The 23,063-nt window shown below is 36.0% G+C and overlaps 2 protein-coding genes across 3 annotated transcripts in view; one reads left to right on the top strand and one right to left on the bottom strand.

The window, feature by feature from the left end:
* The window catches only part of LOC123557589 (arginine--tRNA ligase, cytoplasmic-like), a 252,954-nt gene that overhangs the window by 86,853 nt on the left and 143,038 nt on the right, over positions 1-23,063 (bottom strand). The window lies entirely within an intron of this gene.
* Positions 6,210-23,063, top strand: part of LOC123557588 (uncharacterized) — a 36,965-nt gene continuing 20,111 nt past the window's right edge. Inside the window, exon 1 of the mRNA XM_045349141.2 lies at positions 6,210-6,395. The gene's annotated coding sequence lies outside the window, so the exon portion shown is untranslated. The remainder of the gene's footprint in view (positions 6,396-23,063) is intronic.

The raw sequence follows: 23,063 nt of genomic DNA on the forward strand, positions 1-23,063 counted from the left end.
AGATATCATCAAGGTAAACATTCCGACCAAAATTCATGAAGATCTCATGAAAAATATGGCCTCTAGAGAGGTCACAAGGTTTTTCTATTTTTAGATCTACTGACCTAGTTTTTAAACCCACGTGACCCAGTTTCGAACTTGACCTAGATATCATCAAGGTAAACATTCTGACCAATTTTCATGAAGATCCATTGAAAAATATGGCCTCTAGGGAGGTCACAAGGTTTTTCTATTTTTAGACCTACTGACCTAGTTTTTGACCGCACGTGACCCAGTTTCAAACTTGGCCTACATATCATCAAGATGAACATTCTGACCAATTTTCATGAAGATCTTGTGAAATATATGGCCTCTAGAGAGGTCACAAGGTTTTTCTATTTTTAGACCTACTGACCTAGTTTTTGACGGCACATGACCCAGTTTCGAACTTGACCTACATATCATCAAGGTGATCATTCTGACCAATATTCATGAAGATCTCATGAAAAATATGGCCTCTAGAGAGGTCACAAGGTTTTTCTATTTTTAGATCTACTGACCTAGTTTTTAAACCCACGTGACCCACTTTCGAATTTGACCTAGATATCATCAAGGTGAACATTCTGACCAATTTTCATGAAGATCCATTGAGAAATATGGCCTCTAGAGAGGTCACAAGGTTTTTCTATTTTAAGACCTAATGACCTAGTTTTTGACCGCACGTGACCCAGTTTCAAACTTGACCTAGAAATCATCAAGGTGAACATTCTGACCAATATTCATGAAGATCCATGAAAAATATGGCCTCTAGAGAGGTCACAAGGTTTTTCTATTTTTAGACCTACTGACCTAGTTTTTGACCGCACATGACCCAGTTTCGAACTTGATCTAGATATCATCAAGATGAACATTCTGACCAATTTTCATGAAGATCTTGTGAAATATATGGCCTCTAGAGAGGTCACAAGGTTTTTCTATTTTTAGACCTACTGACCTAGTTTTTGACGGCACGTGACCCAGTTTCAAACTTGGCCTAGATATCATCAAGATGAACATTCTGACCAACTTTCATAAAGATCCCACAAAAAATGTGACCTCTAGAGATGTCACAAGGAAAAGTTTACGCACGGACGGACGACGGACGCTAGCGTGATCACAAAAGCTCACCTTGTCACTATGTGACAGGTGAGCTAAAAATGGCAGACATGAGACTTTTTTTCATATTTCTTTGCTAAAGATACGAATTTGTTAGATTTTGGTCAAATAATTATGTTCAAAAGGTTAATAACTGAAAAAGTAACACCTTCATGATAACTGATATGGTTATTTTGAAACAATTATTGGGCCTTTATTTACTTTGCACAGTATGTTTCCTCCTGAATTAATTGAGTTTCACAGCAGAGAAGAAACTTTTCCAGGAAGTTCTTAATCGTTTTTCGCCTGTAGTCACAGTCATCAGTTGAACTAACTCATGTGCCTGGGTACTAACTAGATAAATGTCCTTGGCAAGTAGCTTGAAATTTTCCCATATGAATCGGAAGACGAGACAATAAACTTCTTGCTTCTATCAAACTGTCATGGCGTACATTCTGTTTTTACTGAATACTATCATATCTAGATCTTGTGGGAGAAACTGGCACTTAAATTGAGTAAGATTTCAGGAAAAACTAAAATAAAACAGACAATGGACAAGCACTAATCACAATATGCATAATTACACAGTAAAACAATGCTACTTTCAATATTGCACAAGAACTTGCACAGTCAGTGTCATAAAGGGAAGTAATCAAAAACTAGAGATGCTTTTGAGAAAAGCGCATGTCTCCCACAACTGCCCCTATCAAAAATGTTAGTTTCTCCAGATGTTTTAGACGAGTGGATCCAATTAGATGGTCTGGATGAGTGGATCCAATCAGTAATTCAAGGGCCATAAATCAAAAGTGCCTGGGCAGATTTGGCTAGTTATCGAACCTGGGTAAGGTCTTATGGCCAAACACATTTTGTTCAAGTTTGGTGAAGATCAGATGAGAAATGTTCGACTTAGAGAGCGGACAGGAGTAAACAGACAGACTTTTTTGGTAATTCAAGGGTCGTAACTGTAAGATGCCTGGACCGATTTGGCTAATTATCGAACTTGGCCAAGGTCTCATGGTCAAACACATTTTGTTCAAGTTTGGTGAAGATCGGATGAGAAATGTTCGACTTAGAGTGCGGACAAGAGTAAAAAGGCTGATTTTTCGATAATTCAAGGGCCGTAACTCCAAAATGCCTGGACTGATTTGGCTAATTATCGAACTTGGCCGAGGTCTCATGGTCAAACACATTTTGTTAATTTTTGGTGAAGATCAGATGAGAAATGTTTGACTAAGAGTGCGGACATGAGTAAAAAGGCCAATTTTTCGATAATTCAAGGGCTGTAACTCCAAAATGCCTGGACCGATTTGGCTAGTTATCGAACTTGGCCGAGGTCTTATGGTCAACACATTTTGTTTAAGTTTGGTGAAGACTGGATGAGAAATATTCGAATTAGAGTGCGGACAAGAGTAAAAAGACCGATTTTTGGTAATTCAAGGGCCATAACTCTAAGACGCCTGGACCGATTTGGCTAGTTATCGAACTTGGCCGAGGTCTTATGGTCAAACACATTTTGTTTAAGTTTGGTGAAAATCGGATGAGAAATGTTCGACTTAGAGTGCGGACAAGCTTTGTGACAGACACACAGACACACACACACTGGAGTAAATCAATATGTCTCCCACACCACTGTGTGTTGGGAGACATAACTATAGATTCAGAAAACTTCCAGCTGGGTAAATCAATAGACAAAGCTTTGACAAATATATGAGAAAAACAAGATTTAAGAAGAAATTAGTATATTTAATTTTCATAACAAAACATGCGGCAGCAGCTTAAAAAACTAGATGCCCACGAGCAACATGTTTTCCTGCCAGCTGTCAAAAGGACTAACATTTTCTGGTTGTTGCACATGACACATCATCTTACTGAGGCAAACATTTGTGCCAAAGTCTTTAAGAATCTCTCAATCCATGTCCTAGTTATAGCCCAAACAAGCAAAGGAGCACCGAGTTTTGACCTTTGACCTCAAAGTATGACCTTGAGCTTTAAGCTACCAATCTGGTTCTTGCATGGGACACACCATGTCATTGAGGCAAACATATGTGCCAAGTTATTTAAGAATCCCTTGACCTATGGTTAAGTTACAGCCTGGACAAACTTGGATGGATGGATGGACACACGCAAGCACATACACTGAACCGCCATTGTGACAACTATGTTGAGCTCAACACCAGCAGGCTCGACAACAATTGCATTATAACACTTTAATACCCTGTTTACTTTCTCCCAAGGATTAGACTAGACATGTAACATAGAAATCCAGACACTTTCTTTAATATATCAACACTGCCATCCTATCTAAGACATTGCATAACAATTAATTTCTTCTATCAGGCTTGTCTGGGTATCTCACTTCAATCTAAACAGATTTATTCAAAGCTCTGTCCCAATTTATTTCTATTGCACTCAGTAGTCTTCCACACACATCAGACAAAAGGAAAACTGTGCAAAACTGGCTCTTCATTTAGATTAGAACATTTTAGGTGCTTTACACAATGACACATTAATCTAAGATTCTTGTTAGGCTTTTGGTTTCTTTTGTCTAAATCTCTTGTATGGTTTCATATGTTGGCGCACCTTTCTAGTTTCTTGGCCTAAAATGAAATTCTCCATGAAGTAGTTCTATAATTCCACACTTTAGCATACTTAATCAGACTGCATGTTCTTAAATTTTTTAATGCATCCACTTCTTTAGTATCACATTCTGGCCTACTTAGGTATGTAGTTTCTTAATTGACTTAATTGAAATATGATTATTATTCATTCATGCACTCTTTGATAAAGTTAGCTAGTTTTTTGATGCAAATTGTATAAGTTCCTTCTCTCATGCATGAACTTTTGTATCTTCACCAGTTTCTTGGACCTAAGTTTAATTTCTGCAAACTGTTTTCTCTCTCCAATGTTTGAAGATACAGAAGAAGAAAATGTCTATGCATGTACAAGTTTTATTATGGACAATAATTAAAAACAATCAAACAAACTATTGCTTCTTAATTATTCTCTGCAATAAAACTTAGGAAAACTAACCCCAGTGACCTTGACCTTTGATGTGACAGATTCTACACCAAAATGTGTCTGCCATTTACTAAGGCCAGTCCCCATGTGTGGATTGATAATAATGGGGACAGTATTTAAGAAAATACAGTCAAACTTGTCTATAAAGACCACCCTTTGGAGAGCCAAAATGTGGTCTTTATTCGGAGGTGGTCTTTATTTACAGGTTAAAATACACTATTAATGTTACAATGGGAAACGAAACATGTGGTCTTTAAAGCCAGGTGGTCTCTGTTCAGAGGTGGACTTTAACACAGGTTTGACTGTACAGTATATCTGAGGACCATATGCAACTGAAATTTAACTTTCAAGAAAAGTCTCAGGAACCTCATGCTGATATAAAATGCCAGGACAAGTAAAATAGTCCTCTTTCTTCTTCCAAATGTTGACCCAAAAACTACAAGTTACTTTTAAAAGATGATCGACAGTAATCTAGTCAGAACAAGAGCTGTCACTAATGGTGACAAATGCCCCCGCAGTGCCTTGACCTTTGACCTGGTGACCCCAAAGTCAGTAGGGGCCATGTACTCAATAAGTTCTACCAGCATGTGAAGTTTGAAGGTCCTGGGTGCAGTGGTTCCCGAGTAAAGTGCCTTCATGCAAAAAGTTAATGTTGTAAGTTAACGTTGTGATGAACTAATGGACGGACAGTTGAAAACTAATATGCCTCCCTTCGGGGGCATAAAAAGCAGCCACCTTAGAAAAATGTTTTGCTACAAGAACACTACAATATGACAAGATAACAAGAATGAAGCTGTTACCTCAGACATTCGATTAAGACAATGCAACCATATCAGAGAAACCAATTATTGAATCAATATAACCATTTCCTTTATCATTAAGGCAATGAAAACGGACAGAAAATCATATGAGCCGCGCCATGAGAAAACCAACATAGTGGCTTTGCGACCAGCATGGATCCAGACCAGCCTGCGCATCCACGCAGTCTGGTCAGGATCCATGCTGTTCGCTTTCAAAGCCTATTGGAATTAGAGAAACTGTTAGCGTACAGGATGGATCCTGACCAGACTGCGCGGATGCGCAGGCTGGTCTGGATCAATGCTGGTTGCAAAGCCACTATGTTGGTTTTCTCATGGCGCGGTGCATATCTCTACAATACTGACAGTTCAATATACTTTTCCAAGAAACATCAATATGCTGTGACTGAAAGTATGAAAAATTCCGAAAGTTTGCAACTTCTCTTTCCAGTTCATAACTTTAAGCTTTAAAAATGTTGCTGTGAAAAAATTTATGAACAAATCTATTTGTTCACCAAAATCTAATTAACTCCCTTGAAAGCAGCAAAGGGCTTTATAGGCAGTGACATATTCATGTTGCAAGTTTTTGAACCGAAGTGATTGGTATGACCACAGACAGATCACCCTATTCTATTGTATGCCAAAACATCCTTTAGTTATAGATCCTGAATATTTATTTAAGACTCAAACAGAAAATATAATAAATTACTCTGTTATTTCTGTAACACTCGTTACTAAAATTGTATCAACTTAAAGACCATTGTTTATAATATGGCTGCCATATAGTTTGTTTATCAATATAAGTATATTAATTTTTTGTTAAAACCTATTTCCAGTAATTGTTTTCTCTATAATATTTGTCAAAGGTTTGAATTTTGATTAACATAGAAGGAAGTTGTGACCTTGAACTTTGATGGAGTGACCCCCAAAACAATAGGGGTCGTCTACTCTGTAAGCCCTTCCACCCTATGAAGTCTGAAGGTTCTAGGTCAAATGGTTCTCCAGTTATTGATCGGAAATGAAGTGTGAAGGACGGAGGGACGGACAGGGCAAAAACAATATAATTAAAGCCTTATGGGTCTTTATTTAGTACTGATTTATGATATTTTATAGTTTTTCCCAACTTTTTGGTCTTTAAATCTTTTTAAACATTTTAATCAATGTCTAGATGCATGCCCCTTTAGTTAAGTAAAAGTTTAATATGGAACCGCCTACACTTTGTTAAAGCAAGTTTAATACAAGGCCATCTTTATTTTACAACCTTATATAGCAATCACTGAAACTGGTAATTACCTCCAATTGATGTCCCCAATAAAATGTGAACATCACATCTGCGACATCTACATCTAGTAAAGTGGGCAATACAATTGTCCCTGTGTGTGTACTTATATTTGTAGAAAGATGGTCTTTGTTTGTTAAAAACTAGGACTTAGCTATGGAATAAATTCTGATTCAATGTAAAGAAAGGTAGGGACTTCTAATATTTTCATTTAATTAACATTCTTATATGGTCAGTTGTGTTATTTATTTTATTCTTATTTTCATTTCGTGTAAAATGTAAAAATGTGAAATGATTTTAAATACTCAACAGTCCTTCATATAAACTTCTATTATATTAAATACATTTAAAATAAGTTTTCATGAAAGTTTCCTCTATAAATTAAACTTTAACATTACTACTTTTGAAGTTTCGGTAACAGATTCTCTGTAACATTTTTACAAAAGATTCTCCATAACAGTGTTTACTATGTTACTAAGACTATGGCTACTGCAAATATGGTAACAACGTTTTACAATTGGCAGATTCTCTTCTTTGCACTGCTAATAAAGGTTAGGAGACAGTTTCTCTAATAAAAATTATATTTTTCTGCACACATACTAATGAGGTCTTTAAATGAAAGATTTTCTGCAATAACCTATAATAAACATTATTAAGGAGTTTTTGTGAAGGTTATTATACAATTCATAGCTTACAGCTGTAACAAGGTTTTGTGGTAGTTTCTCTATTTTGCACTGCTAATAAGGTTAGGAGACAATTTCTCTAATATTATCTTTACTGCACACTACAAATGAGGTCTTAAATGAAAGATTTTCTGCAATAACCAGTTATTGTGGAGGTTACAACAGTTACTGAAGAGATCCTGATTTACCCTTACCCTGCTAAATTTCTATAATGAACTTGTCCATCTTTCAATTCGGACAGTTCCATTAACTGTTAAAAGGGGTCCTTGCCAAAAAGATACTGACTGAATAGCGAACAGCGCAGACCATGATCAGACTGCACGGATGTGCAGGCTGATCTTGGTCTGCACTGGTCGCAAAGGCAGAATCACTTGCCACCAGCAGACTAAGGGTTAAAGATATATCACTGCCCTACATCGATCTACATTTGTATCTAATAAATTTCATGAAGATCCAACAATGGATTACTTTGTTTTGCGGAAATTTTTTTAGTGATCCTGACAAAATCTGCATGTGCACCACCACCCTATAGTGTAAAGTTTCATGAAGACCCATCAATAGAATACTTAGATACAGTCAAAATATTAAATACATGGTGTCATATATTAACTGTTAAATTAAATGAGGTTTTGCCTAAGTTTCTCTAATTAAGTCCCCATAATGATATTAAATATACATCAATAACTATATATAATACTGTAAAATCATTTAATTTCGTGGGCATGAAATTTCGTGGTTTTGGTCAAAACAGCGATTTCATGGGGATATGAATTCGTTGATTTCAACTTTTGAACATAAAATGAATGGGAATTTTACTTGGTCGTTGGGATTAAATTTCGTGGATTGACTCAACCATGAAAATTAGTCCCCGACGAATATTAATGATTTCACAGTATACGGTTTTGAAAAAGTTTCTCTAATATAACACTATTCAATATAGTAATAAATTGCTAAAGAGATATTGTAAAAGTTTCTTCAATTAAGTCCTTACAACAATTTTAAGTATACATTAACTGCTAATAAGATTTTATGAAAGTTTCTCTAATTAATTCCCTATAACAAAATCTAATATATATATCATTTGAGGTTTTGTGAAAGTTTCTCTTAAAGTAAGCCAATTTAACAACCTTTAACGTACACTGCTATAAAGAAGATTGAAAAGAAAAATACAGAAAACAAGAAAAATAGGTCTTGTTTGCAAAAACAAATTTTTACATCATAAATTTTCATTATATACCCTGTTACATAGTAACATCAGCTTCTCTTTATCATGAAATGAAATATATTTGCCTCTGCCTCTTGTTTTCTGTAGACTGTAGATAATTAACAACTTTTTTTATCTATCTTAATAAACAATGCTACTTGTAGAACAGTATATATGAGCCGTGCCATGAGAAAACCAACATAGAGCGTTTGCGACCAGCATGGATCCAGACCAGCCTGCGCATCCGTGCAGTCTAGTCAGGATCCATGCTGTTTGTTAACAGTTTCTCTAATTGCAATAGGCTTTGAAAGCAAACAGCATGGATCCTGTTGGTCTGGATCCATGCTGGTCGCAAACACACTATGTTGGTTTTCTCATGGCACGGCTCATATATAGGTTTCCTTTCCTCTTGAAAGCAACTTGTTATTTAAAAGTAGGTGTGTAATATATAGACTTGGGGAGCGATACATTAGAATATATTGCGGGAGGAAGGGGCATATCTACCAGCAAAAGCAAGTTTAACAAAACAAGCCAACCAAGAACTAAATGAATCTCTATGTGTTTTCTTTTCATTTATATGCATGGCATGTCCCTTTAAGACAAGCACACCAGTTTATATTTAAACCAATATATTTCAGGTGACTCATTTGTTAAATGTATAATTTCTAATCTTGAAATTTAGAAACACAAGAATTCAAAAAGATCTAAGGCGAGTTACTCTCCAAACTCAAAATTTAAGAAAAGATAACAAAACACCAAAGCATGCATGATTTAAGAGTTAGGTCAATGTTTCGGAGAAAAAAGTTTGAACATCACCAAGTCATAGAAAGAAAGCACTGTTTTACATGAAAATTAAACAGCATATAAAACATGTATATCATTCTACAAAATCATTGTCAATTTACTCATATATGTATTAAATTCTAGAAAGGGACTGCATGAAGAGGTCACACTTCTAGACAGTTCAGCGCATTTAAAAACTCACCATTTTTAAAAAGCTGTTACATGTCTTCGTTTTGATGCATTTGCAACAACGTACCAGTGTTTAAACTCAACATAACTAGGTAAAACATCGTTTTTGACAATTGTTTACATTTATTTCTTTACAAAATATGGCATTTTTCTTTTAAGTTAAAGTATATGTCGCAAAACACCTCAGCATTTATATGCTTAAAGCATTTGTCTCCAACACAACAGTAATTCATTCATTTTCTGAAAGCACATCTCTCAACACACTAATTCATTTATGTTTAAAGCAAATGCCTTAATACACCATGTCTTTTATATGCTAATAGCAAATGTTTCCACACACCACTTCATTTATGCTTAAAGCACATCCTTTTACACACCACTTCATTTATATGCCTAAAGCACATCCTTTCACACACCACTTCATTTATATGCCTAAAGCACATCCTTTCACACACCACTTCATTTATATGCCTAAAGCACATCCTTTCACACACCACTTCATTTATATGCTTAAAGCACATCCCTCTATACACCACTTTATTGAAAATATGCTAAAAACACATGTCTCCAAACATCACTTCATTTATATGCTGAAAGCACATATCTCCACAAATCAATTCATTTATATGCTGAAAGCACATGTCTCCACACACCACTTCATTTATATGCTGAAAGCACATGTCTCCACACACCACTTCATTTATATGCTGAAAGCACATGTCTCCACACACCACTTCATTTATATGCTGAAAGCACATTTCTCTACACATCAATTCATTTATATGCTGAAAGCACATGTCTCCGCATATCAATTCATTTATGCTGAAAGCACATGTCTCCACACACCACTTCATTTATATGCTGAAAGCATATGTCTCTACACATCACTTCATTTATATGCTTAATGCAACTCTCCACACACCACTTCATTTATATGTTTAAGCAAATCCCTCCAAACACCTCTTCATTTATATGCTGAAAGCACATGTCCCCACACACCACTTTTATATGCTTAAAGCACAGACTTGACCATAAATCACATCATTTATATGCTGAAAGCACATATGTCTCCACACACCAATTTATTTACATGTTGAAAGCATTATATTTCCACACACCAATTCATTTTTATGCTTAATGCACATGTCTCCACACCAGGGCTTCGGAAATTTGCCGGTTTGTCGGTTTTGGACCGATTTTTGACTTTTCAGACCGATTCGTGAAGTGAAAAAACGAAAAAAATCGGTCCCGTAAAAATGGAGAAAAGTATAAATACACGATCACCTGCCAAGCAGGAAATTGTTGGTCGCACCTTCAGATAATCAATAAACGTGTCAATCGGTCTGATTGTCACTTTGATAATCGGTCCGTAATTAGCGCGTGACGCAATCAGTGCTCGCGCGGCACATCCTTTAATGTTTGCAGACAGCCGACTGCGGTGTATTAAACATTTCTGACTGGTTTCCTAACGTTTCTGACTGGATCCAAATCATTTCGACGGGGATCCACTTCTTTTATTTAGAATCCGACGGATGGTTTATTTCAAAAGGCTATGTTTGATCACGGTAACAAACAAATGGTCGCTGCATTTAATCAAAGGAATTTAATTTTAATCAAAGAGCTATAATTGTACATTATAGGTCTTTGATTTAATGAGACATCACACGGAAAACCGATAAAAATAATTTTTATAATTACTTCATTTGAAAAAATTACATGATTCATTTGTTGGAGCTCCAGTTGAAACAAAAGCAGAAAATCGTCTTTGCAACCCGACTGTACAAAAAAGAAAAAAATGGACGGGCAACCACGAATGATAAAGAAAACCGGAGTGGCACTGTTTATCAAATCGGTCTTTTAAAAAACGTTTCAAAATGAAATTTTGTTTACATCAGAAGAGAACATATAACTTGATCAAAATGTAGTTGCTTATTGAAGTACAACGTAAGTGAAATGAAATATCCGTGGCCAACCCGCGTGACGTTTTGGTACTATACATGCGGGAAATTTGATCTCAGCGTTCAAATAACGTACACATTCGGTCCGCGGCAGAGTATTCTTTAAATACTGAGGCTGTTTAGCAGAGAATATGTGTCGTGTAACTCACTTTGACGCATTGTATTTTATAGAATTCCTTCAAAGAATGAGGAAACATCACAAAGTATCTGCCGTGTATACGGTATCGAAGTCACGTGCATTGGCTTTTAGACTAGTTACGCACACGGTGTCAATGCCTCGTATTATCTCGGAAAAACATCGAAATTTAAACAAAGTAACGATCACACATAACACTGAATAACTGTCTTCATTGTATGGTAACGCGCGGTGACTAGTAACTCAGTTTTAATGCATGACATGCTTATTTCTTTACCCTATCACGTTTTACAAAATATGTAATATTGGGAATGCGGTGGGTGGGGTAGCGCTGATGTCAGGATTTTCGTTTCGGACCGATTGAGTTATCAAAATTTCCGGAGCCCTGCTCCACACACCACTTCATTCATATGCTGAAAGCACATGTCTCCACACACCACTTCATTTATATGCTTAACGCACATGTCACCACTTCATTCATATGCTGAAAGCACATGTCTCCACACACCACTTCATTTATATGCTGAAAGCACATGTCTCCACACACCACTTCATTCATATGCTGAAAGCACATGTCTCCACACACCACTTCATTTATATGCTTAACGCACATGTCACCACTTCATTCATATGCTGAAAGCACATGTCTCCACACACCACTTCATTTATATGCTGAAAGCACATGTCTCCACACACCACTTCATTCATATGCTGAAAGCACATGTCTCCACACACCACTTCATTTATATGCTTAACGCACATGTCACCACTTCATTCATATGCTGAAAGCACATGTCTCCACACACCACTTCATTTATATGCTTCATGCACATGTCTCCACACACCACTTCATTCATATGCTGAAAGCACATGTCTCCACACACCACTTCATTCATATGCTGAAAGCACATGTCTCCACACACCACTTCATTCATATGCTGAAAGCACATGTCTCCACACACCATTTCATTTATTTGCTTAACGCACATGTCTCCACACATCACTTCATTTATGTGCTTAAAGCACATGTCTCCACAAACCAATTCATTTATATGCTGAGAGCACGTCTCCACACATCACTTCATTTATATGCTAAAAACACATGTCTCCACACATCACTTCATTTAAATGCTGAAAGCACATGTCTCCACACACCACTTCATTCATATGCTTAAAGCACGTCTCCACACACCACTTCATTCATATGCTTAAAGCACATGTCTTTTCATACTTCACTGATATAGAAACAAACAATAAAATCATTATCATTCATGAAAGACTCATTGAGTCAGTCCATGAAATTTAATCAACAAGGGAGTAAAATTTATTTTCATTCTATCTTCAAAATTTGAAATCCCCCAAAAGCAGATGTTTTGGCTGAAACCACAGAATTTCATGCCCATGGAATAAAATGATTTCACAGTATAAATGGACTATCAATTTGAGAAATACTCCAGGCACAGCAGGGCTGAGTCACATGGCAGGCTAATAAAGCATCCCTTTCAACAGAAATATACCATAATATCTGTATAAATTCATTTATCTACCAAGTCACATTGTCCTCTCCACCTACACCAAATTTTAGTTCAGAACTTCAAAAGCTTGCAAAAAATATAATTTCTTTCCCTGAACAAAAACACAATGTAATCAAATATGCCTTCACTGCATGCACCAAAGCTAAATGACAATTTAAGCTTTTGAAATCTGCACATGTCATCATTCAAATCATGCAACTTAAGAAATTTCCGATGTTGCCGATATTCCCTGTGTGCGTAATTGAAGACTTCTTCAAAGTAACGATTACAATAGAGATATTTTTTCTGCATTATATTGCACTTCAGAAATAAATTAAGTTACAGTAACAAACAAGAGCTGTCTCCATAGGATGACACATGCCCCCGATGGCACTTTGAATGAATAGTTATGGCCGATGTTAGAGTTTAGGACCTTTGACCTATGGACCTGGGTCTTGCGCGCGACACGTCGTCTTACTGTGGTACACATTCATGCCCAATAATTTTAAAATCCATGCATGAATGACAAAGATATGGACCGGACACGCCCATCAATGCACTATCATGAAATATGACCTTTAACATCTAAGTGTGACATTGACCTTTGAGCAACGGACCTGGGTCTTGCGTGCGACAAGTCGTCTTACTGTGGTACACATTCATGCCAAGTTATTTGAAAATCCATCGATGGATGACAAAGATATGGACCGGACACGAATGCACTATCATGAAAAATGACCTTTAACGTCTAAGTGTGACCTTAACCTATGAGCTACGGACCTGGGTCTTTCGCGCGACACGTCGTCTTACTGTGGTACATATTCATGCCAAGTTATTTGAAAATCCATCCATGGATGACAAAGATATGGACCGGACACGAATGCACATCATGAAAAATGACCTTTAACGTCTAAGTGTGACCTTGACCTTTGAGCTACGGACCTGGGTCTTTCGCGCGACACGTCGTCTTACTGTGGTACACATTCATGCCAAGTTATTTGAAAATCCATCCATCGATGACAAAGATATGGACCGGACACGAAAATTGCGGACACACCGACAGACTGACAGACCAACAGACCGACAGACGGTTCAAAAACTATATGCCTCCCTTCGGGGGCATAAAAAAACAATCTTTCTTTCTATGAATTGTTTAACAATTTTTAATCAAATTTACAAGTTTAATTATAATACTGGGAAATAAACCTTGCTGCCATAAATTTTGTTGTTTTAGCCAAATCAGCTATTTCTTGGGAACATTTAATTGGTGCTTTTCAAATTTGAAAGACGAAATAAAAGTAAATTTCATTTACCCATGTATTATCATGCAATAAAACATGATCATCAATCAAGTCTGCATACTACAGCAAATTTTGCACAGTACTGAAATGTCACTGAATTACTTAATTATGGTAATATTGTTACTATTAGTCTCAAGGGTTCCTAACTTTGCATACAAACCTAATAAAATCAGTCATCTCTATTTGCAGCCTTTTGACCTTATCCATCTCTTCATTCCTGTTAGTGCACTTCATATTTGATGCGTTGGGTATTAAAATGATGCGTTGGGTATTAAAATGAAAACCCAATGGGACAGCATATAGACAATATTGATACAATGAAGTGCAGCTAATATCCGATAAATGTATCAAGTGCTATTAAATATGGAAATAGCAATATCAAATGAGCAGATCTAGATAAATTTTTTAATTGTTCTATACAATTTCATTTCTCATATTAACTGAAATCCAATGAAATTTCCCTTGTAATCCTTTCAGATATAGTCATATTTCAAACCTGCAGGAAGTACAAGAAATACTGAAGGCAAAACAAAGTTTAGAGTATGCAAAATGTATAACAAGTTTGACTGCACTTCTACATAACTATGCTTTATGTTAAAGGTAGTCTTTGTCACTCTTCTTGCAGTCTTTACCAACACACCCCAGCTAAAACAACCTTTCTTGGTGTGTGTGCAATGTAGTCACTAGTCTGGCTTATGACTAGATAATTTTTTTTTTGTTAAATAATTTCTCTGACTTCATCAGTCTTGGCTCTGATTACACAAAATTTGAATAGCCCCTGGAGTTATCACCTATGAACAAAACACAGGGTCTGAACACAGACAAGGGTAGTCACATCAAGGTAATTAGATGATACATCCATAACTTGTCCAGGTTTTATCCTCGTCGTATATGCTGTAATCAGATGATACATCCATAACTTGTCCAGGTTTTATCCTTGTCATATATACTGTTATCAGATGGTACATCCATAACTTGTCCAGGTTTTATCCTTGTCCTATATACTATAATCAGATGGTACATCCATAACTTGTCCAGGTTTTATGCTGTCCTAGTCAATATTTTCTGAAGAATTTCATCAGCCCCTTTCTTGTCTCATGTGCTGTCTTTGTCCATATTTTCTGAATAAATATGCATGTCTTCTTTTCTAACTTTTTCTACGTGCTGTCCTATTCTATATCTTTTGTATAACTTTAAATTCCTTCTTTTCCCTTGTCCAATGTGTTGTCATTGTTTGACGCTCTTTTTAATAATTTTGCATGCCCTCCTTTCTTGTCCATATCTTCTGACTAATTTAATATGCCATCTTTTTTCTTCTGATCTTTACTGATGCAATCATCTATATCTTCTAAAGAGCTTCTTATACCTCTTTTTCTTGGTCCTATGCCCAGTCCTAGTCCACATTTTTCTATGTGCTGTTCTTACTCATATTCTTCTGATTACCTCCATTATGCTATCTTTTGTCTAGTCCTACTTGCTCTACCTGTCTATATCTTTTAAAGGGCTTCATATTATGCCCCCTTTTTCCTTGACCCGTGTGCTGTCCTTGTTCATGTCTTTTGAAGAGCTTTAAATGCCATCTTTTGTCTTGTTCCATCTGCTGTTACTGTCTCGATCTTCTGAAGACCTTGATGTGCACTGTTTTCCTTGTCCTGGCTACAATCCTTGTCCGTATCTTCTGAATAACTTTTCATGCTCTCTTTTTCCTTGTCCCAAGTCCTGTCATTGTATTCATCTTCTGCAGAGCTCAATGTGATATATTTTTCTTGCCATATCTGCAATCTTTGTCTATCTTCTAAATATTCTTTTTCATGCCCTCTCTTTTTCCTGGTCTTATGTGCTCTCCTTGTCTCTATCTTCTCAATAATGTTATTTATCCTCTAGCCCTAACATAGTGTCAATTTAGAAGCACATCTTTTCTCAAGAACTAATTTTCCTTGTCACAACATCTAATGCCAATTTCTTTATTTTCTGCTGAACTTGATGCGCTCCACAGTTGTGCTGTCCCCTTTTTCTTGATCTTGCAATGTAATGTTGTCCTAATTATCGAAGAATTCTGTATATATTTCTCCTTGATATTAATATACACCTAATTCCTTGTAACACATACTGTCCTTGTGCATATTTTCAGAAGAACTTAATATGTCCTTTGTGCTTCGACAGTCCCCTATTTCCTTGTAACAACACTGTCATTGTCTATACATTCTCTGAAGAACTTCATACACCCCTTTTGTGCTCTTGTGCATTTCTAATAAACATCATTATGCCACCTTATCTTGATGTGTCCTTCTTTCCATATCATAAATGTTGTTCATGTCCAAATTTTCAGATGAACTTTTTAATCTCTTTTTTCCTTGTTGTACACCAATACCTTAACAAATAGGCTCTCATTTTCCTTGATATAACCAGAAGTTGGTAATACTTTTCCAAGGGCAATAACTGTTACTTTCTGAAATCACAAACTTACAACTGGTGTACAACACATTCTGAAAAATTTCATATCTCCAAATCATTCTTTAACCCTTATAATGCTGAACACAATTGATTCTGACTTTGCGACCAGTGTAGATCATGATCAGCCTGCACATCCATGCAGTCTGATCATGATCTGCACTGTTCGCCATTCAGTCAGTATCGTTTTGGTAAGCACCCCTTTTAACAGTTAATGGCACTGTCCAATTTGAAAGATGAAAAAGTTCATTATAGAAGTTTAGCAGCTAGGGTAAGGGTTGAGCAGCTTACAACACAAAACTATAAAAGACAGACACACAGACAAACAAACAGGCACACAGTCAGAGAGAGGGATGGAAGAACAAAGGCAAATCAATACCCCACCCCAACTCAATGTTGGGGCATGGAAAGTTTTTCTGTCTAATGTTAGTATATTACTTTTTGCTCCTTGAAAACAAAGATCAATAGAAAGACCTGTAGGGAATGCATAATGTCATATTGTTGTGTCATAATGCCATAATTAGACTCGTCTGTTACAGGTAAAATACAATAAACAACAGATTTTCTTAATTATTAATTGTGTAGCAATTGATGAATATATAACAAGAGGTTAATCAACTGCAGCACTTAATGCTTTTATCATACACAGTTTATACTTATTCGTTTTTCCTCGATTGCGCTTATTTGCAACATAACAGTCTTGAGTCTGCTTCTGGGAAAAACTGCAGTACTGGTGTCATAGGTGGCCCGGTGGTCTAGTGGTAACACACTTGACTGTCAGTCCAGGGATCCAAATTTTGAATCCTAGTCCTGGCACTGGAAATTTCTGAGATGCTCTTGAGTGTCTCCCACCTCAGAGGCCAGTACTGGGTCTTTCTACAAAAGAAGGCTTTGCACGTATCAGTGCTATACACAGAGCACATTAAAGAACCAAACTGTCTCTTTGCAAAGAGCTAGGCTAAGTTAGCTGGACTGTGGCCTGTATCTGAAAAAAAAAACAAAAAATAAGGCCTTTAGAGAGGTCACAAGGTTTTTCTATTATTTGACCTTCTGACCTAGTTTTTGAAGGCACATGACCCAGTTTCGAACTTGACCTAGATATCATCAAGGTGAACGTTCTGACCAATTTTCATGAAGATCTTGTGAAATATATGGCCTCTAGAGAGGTCACAAGGTTTTTCTATTTTTAGACCTACTGACCTAGTTTTTGATGGCACGTGACCCAGTTTCGAACTTGACCTAGATATCATCAAGGTGAACATTCTGACCAATTTTCATGAAGATCTTGTGAAATATATGGCCTCTAGAGAGGTCACAAGGTTTTTCTATTTTTAGACCTACTGACCTAGTTTTTGACGGCACGTGACCCAGTTTCGAACTTGACCTAGATATCATCAAGATGAACATTCTGACCAACTTTCATAAAGATCCCACAAAAAATGTGACCTCTAGAGTGGTCACAAGCAAAAGTTTACGGACGGACGGACGGACGAACGCACGGACGACGGACGCTGCGTGATCACAAAAGCTCACCTTGTCACTATGTGACAGGTGAGCTAAAAAAACAAACATTTCTGTCTCTCTCTGTTCTTTGGGCTTTGTCTCACTCTGTCCCTCGGGTCTGATCGCTCTGTGTGACTGTACTAGTAGAGGATGAATTTGGCGTCATCGGTGGCTTCCTTTGCTCTATGTTCAGCGCTTCTGAACTAATTTATCAAGAAAAGGGTGCTAAATAAATCTGGTATATTATATATAATATATGAGAAGGCATGGTCATTACCCCGCTTGGGCTGGAACCCACAACCCTGAGAAGAAAGGCTGACACTTTAACCCTTACCCTGCTAAATTTCTATAATGAACTTGTCCATCTTTCAATTTGGACAGTACCATTAACTGTTAAAACGGGTGTTTATCAAAACGATACTAACTGAATGGCAAACAGAGCAGATCAGGATCAGACTGCACAGATGTGCAAACCGATCATGATCTACACTGGTCGAAAAGGCAGAATCAATCATGTCCAGCATGATATTTAGGTTAACCACTAGACCACGCTCCTATTTTATCATACTTAAAGTTCAGTTAAAACATTCGAGTTATCTTTTCTGTAACAGGTTTTTCATCAATTCTTTTTTAAACAGTACATGAAAATAGTATACTATTATACATTATTTTAAAGATATACTATGTCCATTATCTTTCACTTGTGTACTTTATATACTTATATATTTTACTTCAAGTGTACAAAATCCTTGATAAATGAGCCGCGCCATGGGAAAACCAACATAGTGGCTTTGCGACCAGCATGGATCCAGACCAGCGCCATGCTGTTCGCTTTTATAGCCTACTGCAATTAGAGAAACCTTTAGTGAACAGCATGGATCCTGACCAGACTGCGCGGATGCGCAGGCTGGTCTGGATCCATGCTGGTCACAAAGCCACTATGTTGGTTTTCTCATGGCGCGGCTCAAATGTATTTAACTTCACTAATATATAACTTAATTGATGAACAACATTCATAATTTAAAGTCATTCAGTAACAGCTGACTTTTAGAAAGAAAAAAAAAACTTCCATTTTTCAGAGGATTTTAGATTTTATACTAAAGTGTTTAGCTATACATGTATTAGGTGTGTTCTGTTTAAAGCCTAATGCAATCAAAATTTTTGTATCATTATATCTCTGAAAACATGGCCCTCTAAAAACAATTGGCAGTTTTTTTAGTTTTTTTTTTTTAAATAAATGTCTTTTTCAACACAACACTGGATTGTGCAGCTCAACATACCAAGTCAGCTTTTGTATACTGTAAAATCATTTAATTTTGTAGGCAGGAAATTTCGTTTTTTGTTTTTGGTCAAAACAGCAATTTCGTGGGGATAAGAATTCATCAATTTCAACTTTTGAACATTAAATGAATGGGAATTTTACTTGTTTGATGGAATTAAATTTCGTGGATTAACTCAACCACGAAATCCATGAATATTAATCCCCTATGAATATTAATGATTTCACAGTAGCACATCTTTAAGTCCACAATTCTGATAAAACTTCACATAAAAATTGATCAACAAGGGATTAAATTCTTATCAATCCTTCCGAGGAAATCTCTGACCTGTTTCCAAGTACAGTTCTATTAAATAACTGGAAAATTTGATCATGCAAACTTAATATGCTTTAATTATCCATGCTTTAATGGCAGTCATCTCACACAAAAATCAGAGTCCTGAAGCCGCATAACATGGTGATTATAGTAGGATTGGAAATTAATAACGCCCTGGGAAATGGCTTGAATATGGACAATTAAGCCTTGCTGCTGTGTCACATTGGGGACATGCTGAAGTCCGCACTGTGATAAATCAATATATTATATATCTCTTATGGTAATTTACTTATAACTTCACCTGCCAGACAATCACAGGATTTCAGTATGACCTAAAGTAAATTTTTAAATAGATGATGAAGTAGGAATGACTCATTCGACTTTAAAACGTCACCAAGACAAACATAATGCTATTATAGTGTTTCGTGATCTATTTTATACATAAAGCATATTTAATATGTGTAAAAGAAAAATACATTAGCACAAGCAATGTTTTAATTAATTCAAACACTCCCAATTACTTATGTAGCATATGGAATAATTCTCTAGGGCTAGATTACCATCATGATTTTTTTTTCCTTGTAATTATAACCTCCCTATTGTGTATAAATTGACTTAAACAATTATAATTGCCTCTTTAATATATTATTTCTTAAATGAACAAGAGCTGTCCAAATAAGACAGAACGCTAAACTTTTCTCAGTGCTTGACTATGATTTCTCCTGGTGCAGACTTTGATAGTAAATAACTATTTAAATTTCAATCAAAAGCTTTGATAGTACAGAAATATTTGACTTTTCATAAACTTAACCAAAAAATACTAAGTTAAAACCTGTCTCACGGCCGAATATCTGCCCATTCTCATGCCAATTAAGCTCCATTTTTACCATTGAAGCAAAAAAACTCCCATCATAAGAAAATTCCCAACTGAAATGAATTTTGATATTCAAAGAAAAATTTTGCTCGGTAATAAAATCACATAATAATTGTTGGAAAAACCAACCCATTACTATTTTTAGAACAGATGTTATTTCCCCTTACGGAGTTACGCCATTTTCTTCCAATGTTTACCAATTAATTTGCTATAAACTGGACTTATTTCATTGAAAATGGATAAAACACACACTCATTTATTTGATACATCAATCTACATTATTTTGGTATGGTAATACATGTTGATGCATTCTTTTTCATTTTTCATGTGAAATCATCAGTATTTTATACGAGAGGGGTGGGGTAAGGAATTTACATAATTTATGAGTGTGTTCAGACCAATTAGAGCTCGTTTTTAAGTCCCGAGTAGAAAATGTTAATGCATGTTCACCTTCATTCAGACCTAAATTGAGACTTTTTTCTACAAATTTAATCTGTTAAGAAAGTTTAAAGTTAGAACAAAGGAGCTCTGTAATATAGCATGCTCGACTTTTCTCAGTGATTGACTCTGAATTAAAGTTTTGCCATTAAAGGGGCATAATAGGCAATAGCTTTGTATGAACAGAGATATTAGACATTATATAAAACTTTAACAAAAAAACTAAGTTAAAAAGGGGCATGACTCTGTCAAAATTCAAATCAGAGTTATGGGGATTGTTTCTCCTGGTGTATATAGACTTTGATAGTAAATAGCTATTTTTAAGTTTCAAGTCAAAAGCTTTGATAGCAACAGAGATATTTGACTTTATCAAAAACCTTAACAAAAAAAATCTATGTTAAAAAGGGGCATAACTCCGTCAAAATTCAATCAAAGTTATGGGGATTGTTTCTCCTGGTTAAGGTCTTGATAGTAAATAACTATTTTAAGTTTCAAGTCAATAGCTTTGATAGTAACAGAGATATCTGACTTTATCAAAAACTTTAACCAATGGCGATGGCGACGGTGACGGCAACGCCAAGGCAAGTGCAATAGCTCTTAACTTTTTCTTCGAGCTAAAAACAAATGAAAAAAGACTCCTCGAAATAATTATCAAATGACCTTGAGACATTATATATATTCTATAATAACTTCTCTCCTCTTTGCAAATATTACAAACAAATAAAAACCCACATAATTATATCCTCCAAAACTCTATAATAATGGATTAATAACTTTAGTTATATAGTCTGACATTTCTATCCAGACACTACTTTCGTTTGTCTGGAAAAAAAAAAAAAAAAGAAGAATAATAGTACATAAATATGCCAGAAAAATGTTTATAGGAATTTTACCTATCATAACAATTTATTTTTTCTCCTGACATACTTGACATGAAGAGAAAACACAGGTTTCTAGAAGAATAATTCACTGAGATTCTGCTTACAGGTATACTCAAAGCATTTACTCATCATGAACAAAACTAATATAGTATTATATCCGAACAATACTATCTATATATCCCACACTTTGACTGTTACCAAAATGATATTACTTAAACATAAGGTTGAATTTTCATGCAAGCCTTAAAAATTTTGCATTAAATTAGCACACAGCACTAAAGCAATATGTATTATATTCAACAAGACAGTGTGCTCTAATTACCTCCCTTTGCAGAAATTTGATGCAATAATTAACAGACATTCTGTCAAACTAACTTGGCTATTTTTATTTAATGCCTTTGTGTTGCCATATTTTTGTTTTGAACATCCAATATATTAATTTTTTAGTATTTCCTTTTTTCAGTAATTACCATCTAATACATTGTCATACTGTCATACATTTAAATATCTCATTAACATCTAGAAGAAAATAACACTGGATCCATTTTTCTTAGTTATCTCCCTTTAAGCCCTGTATACTTTGAAAATGAGCCATGCCATGGGAAAACCAACATAGTGGCTTTGCAACCAGCATGGATCCAGACCAGCCTGCACATCCATGCAGTCTGGTCAGGATCCATGCTGTTCGCTTTCAAAGCCTATTGCAATTAGAGAAACTGTTGGCAAACAGGATGGATCCTGACCAGACTGCGCAGATGTGCTGCTGGTCCCAAAGCCACTATGTTGGTTTTCCCATGGAACGGCTCAGATAGTACTTTTCTAACCATGTACTGTTGCAGCTTCTCTTTTTTGCAGCTTCTATAATACCGTATAACCCCGTTTAAACGCCCCCGGGGGCGATGCATTTTACGAAAAATTTGATCCAAACAATGTCAGAAACTCGTATAAACGCCCCCCTATTCATCCAATTCATGCACTGACATATTAACCCGATACGTCATCGTACTGGAACTGTGAAATCGCGCCTGAGTGACGTGATCCGAGTTAAATTCGATCAATACTGTAGCGTTTATGAACCCAGATGTTTATGTGGATTTACCTGCACGTAGCATATTCAGTACTTACACACAGTAGATTTATTTGTGCCATGCCTGTTGACGTGTTTAAAAGTTTGTGTTAATAAAATGTGGGTTTTTTTGAAATTCATTGTATTGTTATGGAATTGTTATTATCTGGATATTATGTGTTGGATCTAGACCAATTTGAGTAAGATTTTTTTATTTTCCCCAAAAACGTGGGGGGGCGTTAATTAGAGGGGGGGCGTTAATACGGGGTTATACGGTACT

This window comes from Mercenaria mercenaria, chromosome 5, assembly GCF_021730395.1.
Source record: "Mercenaria mercenaria strain notata chromosome 5, MADL_Memer_1, whole genome shotgun sequence".
In the NCBI taxonomy this organism is placed as follows: domain Eukaryota; kingdom Metazoa; phylum Mollusca; class Bivalvia; order Venerida; family Veneridae; genus Mercenaria; species Mercenaria mercenaria.